Below are 12765 nucleotides of genomic sequence, written 5' to 3' on the forward strand. Positions count from 1 at the left end.
CTCTTCCTTGAACACTGTGCACAAGAACACGCTGCCATTAGATAAAAATGGTGATTCAACTCAGGATATCCATTCAAATTCAGGTCAGATGTTCTCATGTTTTCCTCTTAGAAAATGACAGGGTAGCTCCAGAGATGAGCACCTTACTGCACCAACGGAGCGAGGTAGCAGATAGGTGATAAAAAGTAAGCCAAAAAGATCCCAGAAAGATTAATTACACTCAGCATAGTTGTTGCTCACCAGAGGTCATACAAAGAGCTATGTTGTATTGTGATCACACATTAGATCCAACTCATTTCACATAAGAGATCAGCATCGCTTCTTGGGATTAGCAGACAAACAGATGTGCCAAAGGCACTGTTTCATTAGGAAGCTGCACTTAATTAATCTAGGAATTCAAATAATCTCTTTGTTGTGCCAAATGGTGTCCATTCTCCAGTTTCTATCTAGTCTGACAATGGTTCTGACAGTGAGTTCTCACCTTCACATTTTTACTCATTTCCCTTCCAAATGAAAGGTACTGTAAGAAATACTTCTATTGATACAACAATGGTTCTTAATTAACTTCCATACACACTGTTTTGCAGAGCCCCTGCAGTAATCCAAGGCATGAAGAACTGAATGTTTAGCACCTCAAAATGTGGTATGTTGTAGTAGATGACCATCACAATTCACATGTTCCATGCCAAAGTAATCTGAGAGAAGAATACAGTTAAGAGAAAGTGTTCAAAACAAAAAATGTTATGAAAATACTTTAGAATAGCTGGACACCATTTTGGAGCTGTAGCTAGATCTAAGGTCTTTACTGGCGACAGAATGAGGGGAAATGGCCTTAAGCTGTGCAAAGGTAAGTTCAGGTTGGATATCAGGAAACACTTCTTTACAGAAAGGGTGGTTAAGCACTGGAATGGGCTTCCCAGGGAGGTGGTTGAGTCACCATCCCTGAATGTGTTTAAAAACAGTTTGGATGTGGTGCTCAGGGACATGATTTAGTGCATGGCTGTTAGAGATAGGGCAGTATGGTTAAGTTGTGGTTGGACTTGATCATCTTTAAGGTCTTTTCCAACCTGAGTAATTCTATGATTCAATGATCACTCCTGTCCCAGTAACTGGCCTGTTGGCAAGAAAACAGAAACTACGGCTACTAGATAGCAGGCACAAATTAAGTTTCAACATCTGATTTTTTTTCAAGTACTTTAATGGAAAAGGCCCTTGACATTTCAAGTTTTAAAACTGATATATTTAAAGAATGAATTAAGCACCTCTAAAGATGTTCTTAACAGCCTCTCTTAAAATGATATACGGTAATGATTTTAATTAGACATGGGTTTTTAGATTTACAGAAAGAATACCATTATATTCCAACTATATTGGTAGCTTAATATATTTAACAACTTGAAAAGCTTACAGCCCAAACTGTTCACTGCAGTGTTTGTATTTAATCATAACACTAAGTCAAGTTATGGTGGTATTTAATTCTTTACTAAATTTGCATCAGCAGTTTCAGCGCATCCCTCAATCCAGCTGCAGAAACCTGCTGCCTGTTGTTTCTTCTCATGCAGTTGGATGTACATACACTCAAGAACAGGTAGAACCACTTAAGACAGTTTTCTGTCTTATTCTTGGGTAGATTTGTCAGTCTCTGTGCATACCTTTTCTTCTCCACTCATACTGATGTAACATTCAGATATTTTGTTCATGCACTGATGTTACTGTCAAAAAGTGAGATCAGGCTGAGTGAAAGCCAACATCTTTTTATGAACACTGCAAGTAAACCTATTGTTGGGTTGCCTAAAAATCCCCATCAGGAGACTGATGTAAAAGCAGACAGAAGAAGCTATTGAGACACCTGCTTTGACACTATGCCTTTGGAACTGCTAGGAAAAATATAACCTTGCTCTCTGGGTAGAGGGGCATATAGGACCAGTCAACTGGGTTGGAAAAGTCCTTCAAGATCAACAAGTCCAACCATCAGCCTGCCCAGTCCCATCACTAAACCTCTTCTCTCTATTCCAAACTTCTGAAAAAAACTCCTTCATTTCTCTCTTTTATTCTCCTAATAAAACGTCAGCAGTAAAGCAAAAAATGATTGAATATCTAAAGAGATACGTGCATGTTTTCACTAAAGCAGCAAACCCTACCAACACAGACTGAGCACACCACCCCTCTGAAGGAGAGAGAGGGAAGAGAAATAGAAAAATATTCAGACCTAAGAATCCCTAGGAAATTATTTAAAGCTTGATGCCAACAGTCCTTTTCCTTTTCATGCCTGAGGATACTACTACCTTGCACCTCAGTAATATTCAGGTTTCCTTACCTCTCTTCATCAACTTCACCCTATGATATCAATGCATAATAGCTGAAAAGTGTGATAAGGTTTTTTTTGGTACCATGTTTCTTTTTTAATTTCCATTTTCCTGTTAGAAGACTTAAGAGACTTAAAAAAGCAAAGCACAAACTAAGCAGTCAACAGAAACACTTCTGCAGTTGCAGTATTCATTCTTTCCTTTTCTGCCAAGTTAGATTTTTAAAATCATCCTACAGCTTTATATTGTGTTTTTCACAATATATCCTCCTTATTCAACATAAATAATAAGCACCTCATAAGACAAGCACTGCCATTTATAGGCATTGTTATACCTGACAAATTACATCTGCATCCATTTTAAAGGGATTTATCATCATATTAAATCTGTACATGTTCAACTATTATCTGGTATAAGCTATAGTTGATCTACAGAAGGGTAAAGTTAAAACACCTACAGAAAATACACAAATTTTCAGATGTCTTTTCTTGAAAGACAAGTTACCTTGGCCTCTAGCCACACAGAGGAGTGGTTTAATATTCTGATACTGATCTTTTGTAATCTATAACACCTATATTACCTCATTGAAATAGCATCAGGATCTCCACCATGGATAAACAGAGTATACAATGGAGACATCATCAGTTCAAGACAATTTACTTCAACTGCCAGTCTTTGAAAGTGTGGGGACAGAACAACTTAAAGCAAAGCACTTTCAGAAAATTATCAGCTTCACTAGACATTTTACCTGAGGTCTGACAGCAATAGTTGGATGTATACAAGATTTATTTGGCTCTGTCTTCCCTTGATAACATGAATGCCATGGTTTTAACAATTTTTGTTATTGGTATTCCGTATCATAACATCATGTAAAGCACGGGGAATTAAAGAGTTAATACTGCAGTTCCACAGACTGACGATTTTCTGGATACCTGGTTCTCAGAAGAGAAGAACTACATACCCCAAAGGATTTTGTGTTTAGAGGGAAAGATGAAACTTGCAAGTTATGGGACTCTTGCTGCCTACTAGTGTGTGTGTGTGCTCCCCAGCCCTTTCGCCTTCAATTCAGAGTAAGGCCTTCAGTTCGGACGCTCTCTCTCTCATTTTATTTATTTTTATTTCTCTCATTTTATTTTATCCCTCAGTTCCAATTATACATTGTATTATAGTGTGTTATCCTGCATTCCGATATCATATTTAGTAAATAAACTTTCCTCCTCAGATCCTTGCCACTATTCTGTTTTTAGGCCCATCTCCCTACCCTTCCCTTTTTCCCCTCTTCCCCGGGTGTGGGTCTGTGGGTCCCCTGCCCTAGTAGTCACAAAACCAGGCCAAACCGGCCTGTAAACCGTTGACATCCCCTCCCCTTTTCAGGCCAGTGGGACTGCTGTCCCCCCTGTCACAGACACAGATAGATGTAGAGGTAACTCCGTGACAATAACACAAATCAAACCATGCCAAGCTCCTGCTCATCCTTGCAGTGTTTCTCTATTAAGGGCATCCTATAAAAAACCATTGACAAAAGCAACAACAACAAAACCACTCCAGCAAAAGAAACCCTGGACTGTATTCAGTGAGTGCCAGGGCCCATTGCCAAGATGAAAACTGCTTTCCATTTCCTGTTAAACAAAAGCTGCTCACTGAGCCCTTTAGAAGGAAAATCAGAAGGCAGCGACCGACCAAAATCAAATATCTCGACTTAACTGATATCACAGTGTACTAGTACCCATTTTTGCTTTGGATATTAGCTTTATATTTCAAGGTGATGAAAAAATGTTTTATATAGCATGAAACAGCGTGAGGGCTTTAGTCCCAGCAGGGTTGACTCAGCTGTTCATCTTTCTAAGACAGATAAATTGAGTTTCCCGCATTCTACTGTCTGAGGATTTTCAGATATGACCTTATACACCACAGTTCTACATTTACTTTCTTCCTCTAGGATTTCTGCTCAACACAAGGACGTGAAAAGCAACCTATGAAAATAGTCTATCTGAGCTTTTAGCAAGACCAAGTATGACTGCTTAGAAGCATGCTGTTTCCATAATTACCCAAGCAGGACTTGGGAACATGGTTAGTGGGCACGGGGGTGATGAGCTGGTGGTTGGACTTAGTGGTCTTTTTCAACAATGATTCTAAGCCAAAAGAGTTTCTGTAACAATAATAGCACAATGTTGAACAAATCAGCATAAGGAGTACAGAACCATGGAATCAATAAGGCTGGAGAAGACCTCTAAGATCATCAAGTCCAACCACAAACCATTCCACCATGCCCACTGTCCCTCAGTGCCACATCTCCACAGTTCTGGAACACTTCCAGGGACAGTGACTCAACCACCCCCGGGCAGCCTGTGCCACTGCCTCACTGCTCTTTCTGAGGAGAAATACGTCCTAATATTTGAACTGAACCTCCCCTGGCACAGTTTGAGGCCATCATGAGTAGATGCTGAAGGAGATTCAGGAAAAAAAATGACTAAAAAATAACACATTTTGAACACTGGTGAATTTTTCACTTTCATCTATTGCATAACAATGCTGTTAAGTAATTCCAAAGTTACTCATGTTTGATCTAGCCTCCCCATGTGCGTGCTCTTCTCTCAGAATCTTCTCACATATTTGAATGTTCTCAGGTTTCCACTCAAACTCCAAGCTCTGGCTACTAGAAAAAAGCTCATTCCTACAAGAAGTAATGGCTTATGTGCCATTTACGTCTGTGAAGAGCATATCATTGATCACCTGAAGTTAAAATAATCACATAGTTAAAATAATCATAGGAAGGTTCGGTTGTCATTTTCAGTAATACCAGTACTTGCATCACTGAACCGCCTGAATAACTAACTGCAGACCAAACCCTAGCCATCACTCATTGATAAGAACTGGAGAACTACTAGTAACTAATATATTAAAACTACTATTTGTACTACATTTAAAGATAAAAGTTTTTTTTTTTTTTTCTCAACTCCTTGTAGCCTGTATTTTCAATTGCATGACTCTAAATGCTTGCTAAAGCTATCATCTAAGATAAATCTTATTTCCTGTTCACCCTTAAAATTAAAATCACTTGGACAATGATGCTAGTCCAGATTTCCATGAACACAGACATCTGGGAGTAATACCCATTCCTGCTTTTGTCAGGTGGATTTTAGAGTCCCCACTGTGACCAGTAAGCATCTCATCCCCCTACTGCAATCACCTCCATGTACACATACACACACACAGAAGCAGATTTTCCTTCCTGCAAAAGGAAGCTTACGGTACACTGTTATTTCTCTAATTCTTAGGAGCTTGCTTCACCCTTCCCTAATACTTTTTTTTTTTTAATCTGAAATAATTGAAATTTGATGACGTTTTAGACTTACTAAATTACACACCTAAATCTTAATAGTCCGACAGTTTGCAAATATGCACTTTCACATACAAAAAAAACAACAACAAAAAAAACCCACCACCATCACCAAAAAAACAATACAACAGCCCAATTCTTTTTAGAAAAAAAAGATCCTGAGTGAGTACTATTTATAAAGCTCTGGTATAGTGTCAAATACTGGTGCATGGGTGCATACAGTCTTTTCTGTGTATATCTTAACCAGTGAAATGAAAAAAAAAGCTCCCTCAGTCTCTCATCACTCAGAGCATATTCTCCTGTTACAGCAATGAATCAATGTTCTGGGCCAAGTAATTTTTTTAAGTTTAGTGTGTTTTCTGCTTTTAAACTCCAAGATAGTAGGGTCATTTATTTTCCTAATTTCTGAGTAAAGACAAGTTCATGATGAGAAAATGATACAGAGAAATACATACTGAACTGACATCGTTTCCAATTACACCTTTCCAGTCATTTCAAGTAGACTTTCTTTATGGGAAAGAAAAGGCCATTTCAAGGAATGGCTTGGGTTGGACAAAACCTCAAAGATCATACAGTTCCAACCCCCCCTGCTGTGAGCAGGGTTGCCAATAACTAGATCAGGCTGCCCAGGAACCCATCAGATGTTCTAATTAAAAACACAGCAGCACAGTGAACACAGAATCCCATTTTACAGAATGTCTATCTGAAATGAGGGGTAAATGCCTATGCCATGCAGTATTACCTACAGCAGAACCCTGACAGCTCTTTGATCTCTCCCTTTGGTAAAGTTGGCTGAGTTCCCCAGGGGATACTCTGTGGGATCAGGTTGACATTTGTGAACAGAAGGGTGGAAAGAAGCTAAAACTGTTGACAGGTCTATAAAGATAAGACAACAAAAATGAAAGTTCTGTCCACAAAAATAAACTAAATACATTTCTGACTTCCAAAGAACCAGGCTCTCTTTCACTGCAAGAGTGAAGGGTCACAGTGATCACATTCAGCCATATAGCTACCATTCCCTGCTGTACCAGCAGCAGGAGGTGAAATGCTGTCTTAAGCCCATCTTAGATCCTTGCACATTTGCATCCCATAATTGTCAACACCTGTCTTAAAACATAAGTGACATAGATGTGAAAGGAGAAGGTCAGGAGATGAATAAGGAACACATGTATTGTGCTCTCAGTGGAGTCATATCACTCAGGTTTGCTTTAATATTAATAGGCTCTGTCTCATGAATTCTCAGCAGCAGTGCCCTGAGTCTTGTTGTTACAGAACTTTTAGCCAATATATTAAATTTTTAAAGGTAGCAGCCTGCAAGTGGAATCTAAAAATATTGAAGGCATGCATCTGTTGTTTTAGAGAAGTTACCGCAGTATCTTTCAGTTGGGAAATAGATAACCCCGAGGCAGTTCTACTGAATTGATTCACAAATTAAACACCATTTCCATCGTGCTGTTCCCACTCAATACAAGAGCCTAGATAATATACAGTAGTTAAATAACTTATTGCCTCTGTCCTGATATGGTCTATTCTCACTTAAGGAATACAAAGTGGTTTTCACAAGAGCATCAAGTCCAACCCCAACCCAACCCCACATCTCCAGGGTTCTTCAACACTTCCAGGGATAATGATTCTACCATTCCCATAGGGAAACCTTGCCCAACTCTCCACATTCTCGTACCTTCAAAACATCAGAGGTGCAACCACCCACCAGACACATCAGGTGCAACACTAGCAGCACCTAAGCTTCCAGTTGGAATGAGATCTCTCAAGCCTTTAAGTGTCCAGGTTGCATTAGTAGAGTAATGGTGCTCCCTGTAACCAGTGTGGAGTTGATCAGTAAACAGCTCACTTTATAATGAAAATGTAGACATAAGACAGTTTGCATAGATTAAGGTATTTTTACTCCACTGGAACTCTAGTCAAAGCTCCATTAATCACTAAGTATTTCCTAAAATTCATTCAGTGAGATGCAAAGTAGTCAAGAGTAGGATCTAATTCAGAGTATGGGAGTGATATTTTGAGAATCATTAACGCTACTCCTTCATGAATCATCATGTGAAAATATGTCTTTATGTGAGGATCCCACATCTTTGCAAAGAAAGAGGAAAGAATTATATTCAATTTAAATTGAACAGCTTAACGTCATCAGTTTCTGGGAGCAAAAAACATGTAAAATAAATATTTGCAGAAAAAAGTGGAAAAAAACACAATTTCAGTGAAATTTTGACTTCAGGAAATTAAAGATTATCGTGAAAAGTGCAAGAAAGAAAACAAAGTTGTATGGTGAAATCACAGAAACCAGCACATTCTGAATTACATAAAAAAAGGACAACTCCCCAGACACTTCAGTTATCCACGCACACAATATGTTGTTATATGCTCAGTCTCACATTTAGTTTGAAACCAGTTCCGTAACAAAGTTTCAGACTACTCCCACTAAATCTAATAACAGAGCTCAGAACACGCATCTCACCTCTTGACCATGGCCAGTACCTGCAATGCAAGACTAAGGAGTTATTCCTTCATCAGATCGAACTCCAAAAGACCTTGCTTTCAAAGGCCTGACCTTGAAACTTTCAACGTCTTCTTTTCCTTACTGAAATCTTTGCAAGAAAATCTGTTTCAATTGTCAATATACTATGATAAAAATGGACTTAACCACACTGTTTGATAAAATGATATTCTCAAAAGGTATTTGGCTGTGTTTTCTGCAGCTTAAGGAAGTGCACTCTATATATTCACAAGGTATTTTTAGGACTGGAAACATGCCTTAAGAGAAACAGAGATTTTCTATTTCCTAGATATATGATGATTGTTATTTTGTTGTGTAGAACATAGGCATAAAGGACTTAATAGCAGTTATTTTGATATCATTTCAATTAATACATTCATGCAAAAGTAGAATAAATTCTGCACAGTAAGAAGGAGATAGCTCTCTCCTCCTACCTCAGCGTGGGATGGGACTAAGATATTCAGAGCACTGTACATTAGGAATGTTTATATTCTATTCTTACTTGAGATTATCATAACACAAAATGTTCTGCTGGGTGTGATAACTGATATGTAGAATTACATCAGAGTTAATGTAGAGTTGCTCTTAGTCTGGATTCCTTGGTGATTCAGAACTAAGAGGGAAAACACTACATACTGATGGAGTAGAACAAATTAAGAAGGATTATACATTTGAAGCAGTATCACAAATGCTTTAAAAACATTACCTTCTTTTAGGACTAAAAACCCAAAATAAAATGAAGTCAAACCTATCCTGGTCTACTAACAACTAGAAAATCAGAAGAGACTCTGCCAGATATTCTGTCCTTTTAGGGATGCATCAGTATATGACCATTCTTTAGGGACAGCTCTTCTCTTTCTATTCTTTTCCTGATGTAGATAGCAACACCCCCCTACCCCCTCTTCCTCATCTGTCCCTTCTGAATGGCTTGTAGTCATTGATAGCCACCCTCCAGTCGTGGGAATCATCCCACCAGGTTTCAATGATGGCAACTATATCGCTGTTTTCTAGTAGTGGTGTAGCATCCATCTCCCCCTGTTTATTTCCCAAGCTGTATGCACTGGTGTAGAGGCACTTCAGCTGGGGAGTTGGTCTTGTCATTTCCTTAAAGGATAACTCCTTAATTCCTTTTAAATATCTCCCTTGAATTTCCCCAGCAGTCGCTGCCTCATCATCATAGAGTTCTGTATGTGCTACAGTGCTGCCAGCACCTCTCAAGGCAATGGGTCCTTCAGGGCCCCTGCTAGCACCTTGTCCTTCTAATCTAGCTGTGCGTTCCCACAGGCTCACTATCCCCAACACCCCACTTCAGAACTAGTTTAAAACCCTCCCAATGAGCCCCGCTAGCACTTCTCCAAGGACCCCCCCTCCCACTTTGATAAATGCAAACCCCATCAGGTGCCCACAAACCCAGTACATGTAGGCCTTTTGGTTGTCAAGAAAACCGAAGTTCCAGCAAAGGCATGTCACGAAGCCAAGTATTTAAAGATACGATCCTTTGATTTGTTTCCGTGTCCTTACCCAAATTGTGCATTTAATTCCTTTAGCCATCATCCCAAGGCCCTAAAATCCCTTTTGATTGCCCCTGACCCACATGTAGCTGCTTCATTGTGGTTGTGGTTTGACAGCCATAACAGGCTAGATACTGGTGACATCCCTCACCTGAGCCCCAGGAAGACAGCATCTCTAAGATGGTCTGTTCAGCATACTGGGTGCTCAGTTCCCTGCAGGGAGGAATTGCCTACAGCAAATACCCATCTCTTCTTCTTCAGTGATGTAGTCTTGATGTTGGGGGAAGGCTTTTTGTGTTTTGGTTTCATTAGTTTGTCTAGAATGAGTGCTGACTATCCACATCAAGTACACAACAACAGGGTGTTTGGTGAAAAAGCCATACATAATACAAAATAAAGCTAAGATCAAAAGGTGTGGGGCAATAATTAGTTTGTCTGGTGATTTAAGAACACTGCATACCAGGTTCATCATGCCATTCCTGTTATTGGGAATGCCAACAATTCATGAAAACAAAGGGGATACTCACTCAAACTGTCCATAATTATAAATCCTAATTATCAGCCATAGTCCTTAGACCAAGTTCATTTGGCCACAAGCATTGTTTTACTTCAGTGAACTAACTGGCTGTCACATTTTGGAGTTCTAAAACTGGCAGCAGAATTGTGATGTAGAACTGAAGTAAGGAAAGGGTAAAGTAAGGCACAAAGCAATCAGCAGTGTGAATGAGGCCAGTGAAGAGGAACCGCCAGCTGAAGCATTTCCATCCAAGCTGCAGCACACACATCCATCTCAGTGCTAACTCTGATATTATGGCTTTATCAGGTTAGAGAATCAGTAAACACTTGTGTGTTTTAGGGAGCCTGATGCAAAGCTCAGCTGATCAAATTGAATCTAATTGTCTACATACTTCACTAAGTTCTGCTGGGACTTGAGCTGGCTGAATCATCCCTGCTGAGGCCTGAAAGCAGAAGAGCTGCAGAGCTGCAGATTGGATTAGTGGTTTGTTAATAGTATTTGTTCGAAGCCAGTGTTTGTAGCTGCTATCTGTAACAAAACGAAGCCCACTTCCTGAGATTTAAAATAAATTAAGAAAAAAGAACAACAGAAGCTAAGCATTTACTCTTATACGTTCATCAGTCATGAAATCAATACATTTATGTGCTTAAAAACCTTTGTTAGATTTATACAAAACAAAAGGCATAAGCGTTATATAAGACATGCTTCTCAATCTTAACTAACTACCAAACAGTAAAAGTCATTTTCCTTTAAGCAAATCATCTTGAATTCTCTCCAGAAATATGGTCCTGCACACAAAGTTGCAAAGACCAACAGTACTTTACATTACAGCATGGAGCACGCTGTCACATTGGCAAGTAAGAGTTACAGCGTGAAAAACACTATTTCAAAGCCAACTGAACAAAACAAAATGTATGTAATCAAACTTGTACAAAAATATGAACCAGACTGAGAAATTCATGCTGTAAGCCATCGCAGACAATAACAGAATATAGCTCCAAAGGTCAAGGTAAAACTGAGTTTTCATTTTGTTCCTTTTAATAATGGCAGAACCATTTCTAATTCTATTTAAAAGGCCAGAATGACTAGAAGGAAATAAAACACTTCCCAGAGGAAATAAATGTGGGACATTTAATGATTATTAATTTCAAGTTACAGAGTAATTTTTACATCACTTATTGAGCTTAAACCACCATAAAAATTAGGTATTATTTTATAACACATGATGCATGAAATCCTTAGCACACCAAGCACTACTGAACTGATGTTTTTTCACACAACAAACACTATGCAGAGAATATGAGGAGGAGGCAATGCTACTCAAATACTACAAACTGCACATACACATTCGGCTTTTTCAAATGTAAATAACTTGGAGACATTCCCAAATGATAAAAACAGGAGTTGGCAACAGTCATTGGGAATATGCATCAAGAGAGAATGGATGTAAAATGTCTTTTTCACCTGAGCAAACATCTGCATGTTTAGGGTAGCAAACTAGATCTGCTTTTTGCTGGTTACAATGGCAGAAGGCTCAAGAAACTCTATTTTTTCCTTTTGCAACTACAGAAAAACAGTCACCCATCAAGCCCAGAAAACATGCAACTAGCTACAGTCAGAAGAGCCAATTCAATGACCTAATTCTAATGTGTTGCCAAAATTATGCTTCATGAAGCCTAAAAATAAATAAATAAATGGAAGAAAGGCTGTAGGGAATACCAAGGAGGTATACTTAACAGACAGGGGGACTTTGCAGAAGCAGCTTGTGAAAAGCTTTGAATTGCTGCTTATATTCAGCAGTTCTGGGTTTGACTGGTCCTTTCCCAAATCACTTCAGTTGCCTTTTTTTTTTTTTTTAATTTGCTAAAAATGACATGCCTGTCACAGTGAAGTGGCATGCCAAATTTTATCCTTGTGAAATTAAAGTGACAGCACTCTAAAAGCACAAAAAGAAAAAACAATGGATTTTTGCAAGTTACCTCCCCATCAGTACCTTAGCGAATGCCCATCCCGCTTCAACATGACAGATTGAATCACAGAATCATTAGGGTTGGAGAAGACCAACCAAGAACATCAAGTCCAATCCAACCCAACTCCACCCTGCTCACGAACCACGACCCTCAGTGCCACATCTCCATGGTTCTGAACACCCCCAAGGAAAGGGGACTCTGCAACCTCACTACAGGACAGTGGTGTCCGATACTGACATCACTGTAGTATGAAAGAGTGTGTTACAGTTTTTACCCCCAGAATGATCAGCATTCAGCGAACTGGTGAAGGATATGGATTTCATTCCTGGATGTTAATATTTCCTTTATCTTCTTAGACCCAGTTTTTGCAAATAATGGGGAACGAGGCTCCGGATCCACACATCTTTCCTCCTGAGACTCAAAGTTCAGTACCATAAAACTCAAAGTTTAAATGCAAAGTGCTTAGCGTTGGCCAAAGCAAACACGCTGAAGCTCACGGTTTTAATGCACAAATGCACAGCACGAGAACATTTTTAAAAACACCAATTATACTATTGGGAAATCAGGAAAAAAAGCCTGCTCAAATATATTCTCCTTTCTGGCTCC

General features: G+C 39.1%; 1 protein-coding gene across 2 annotated transcripts in view; it reads right to left on the reverse strand.

Annotated features, from left to right (window-relative positions):
• Positions 1-12765, reverse strand: part of LUZP2 (leucine zipper protein 2) — a 167491-nt gene that overhangs the window by 39886 nt on the left and 114840 nt on the right. The gene's annotated exons all lie outside the window — the stretch shown is intronic.

Source organism: Gallus gallus, chromosome 5 (assembly GCF_016699485.2).
Source record: "Gallus gallus isolate bGalGal1 chromosome 5, bGalGal1.mat.broiler.GRCg7b, whole genome shotgun sequence".
NCBI lineage: Eukaryota > Metazoa > Chordata > Aves > Galliformes > Phasianidae > Gallus > Gallus gallus.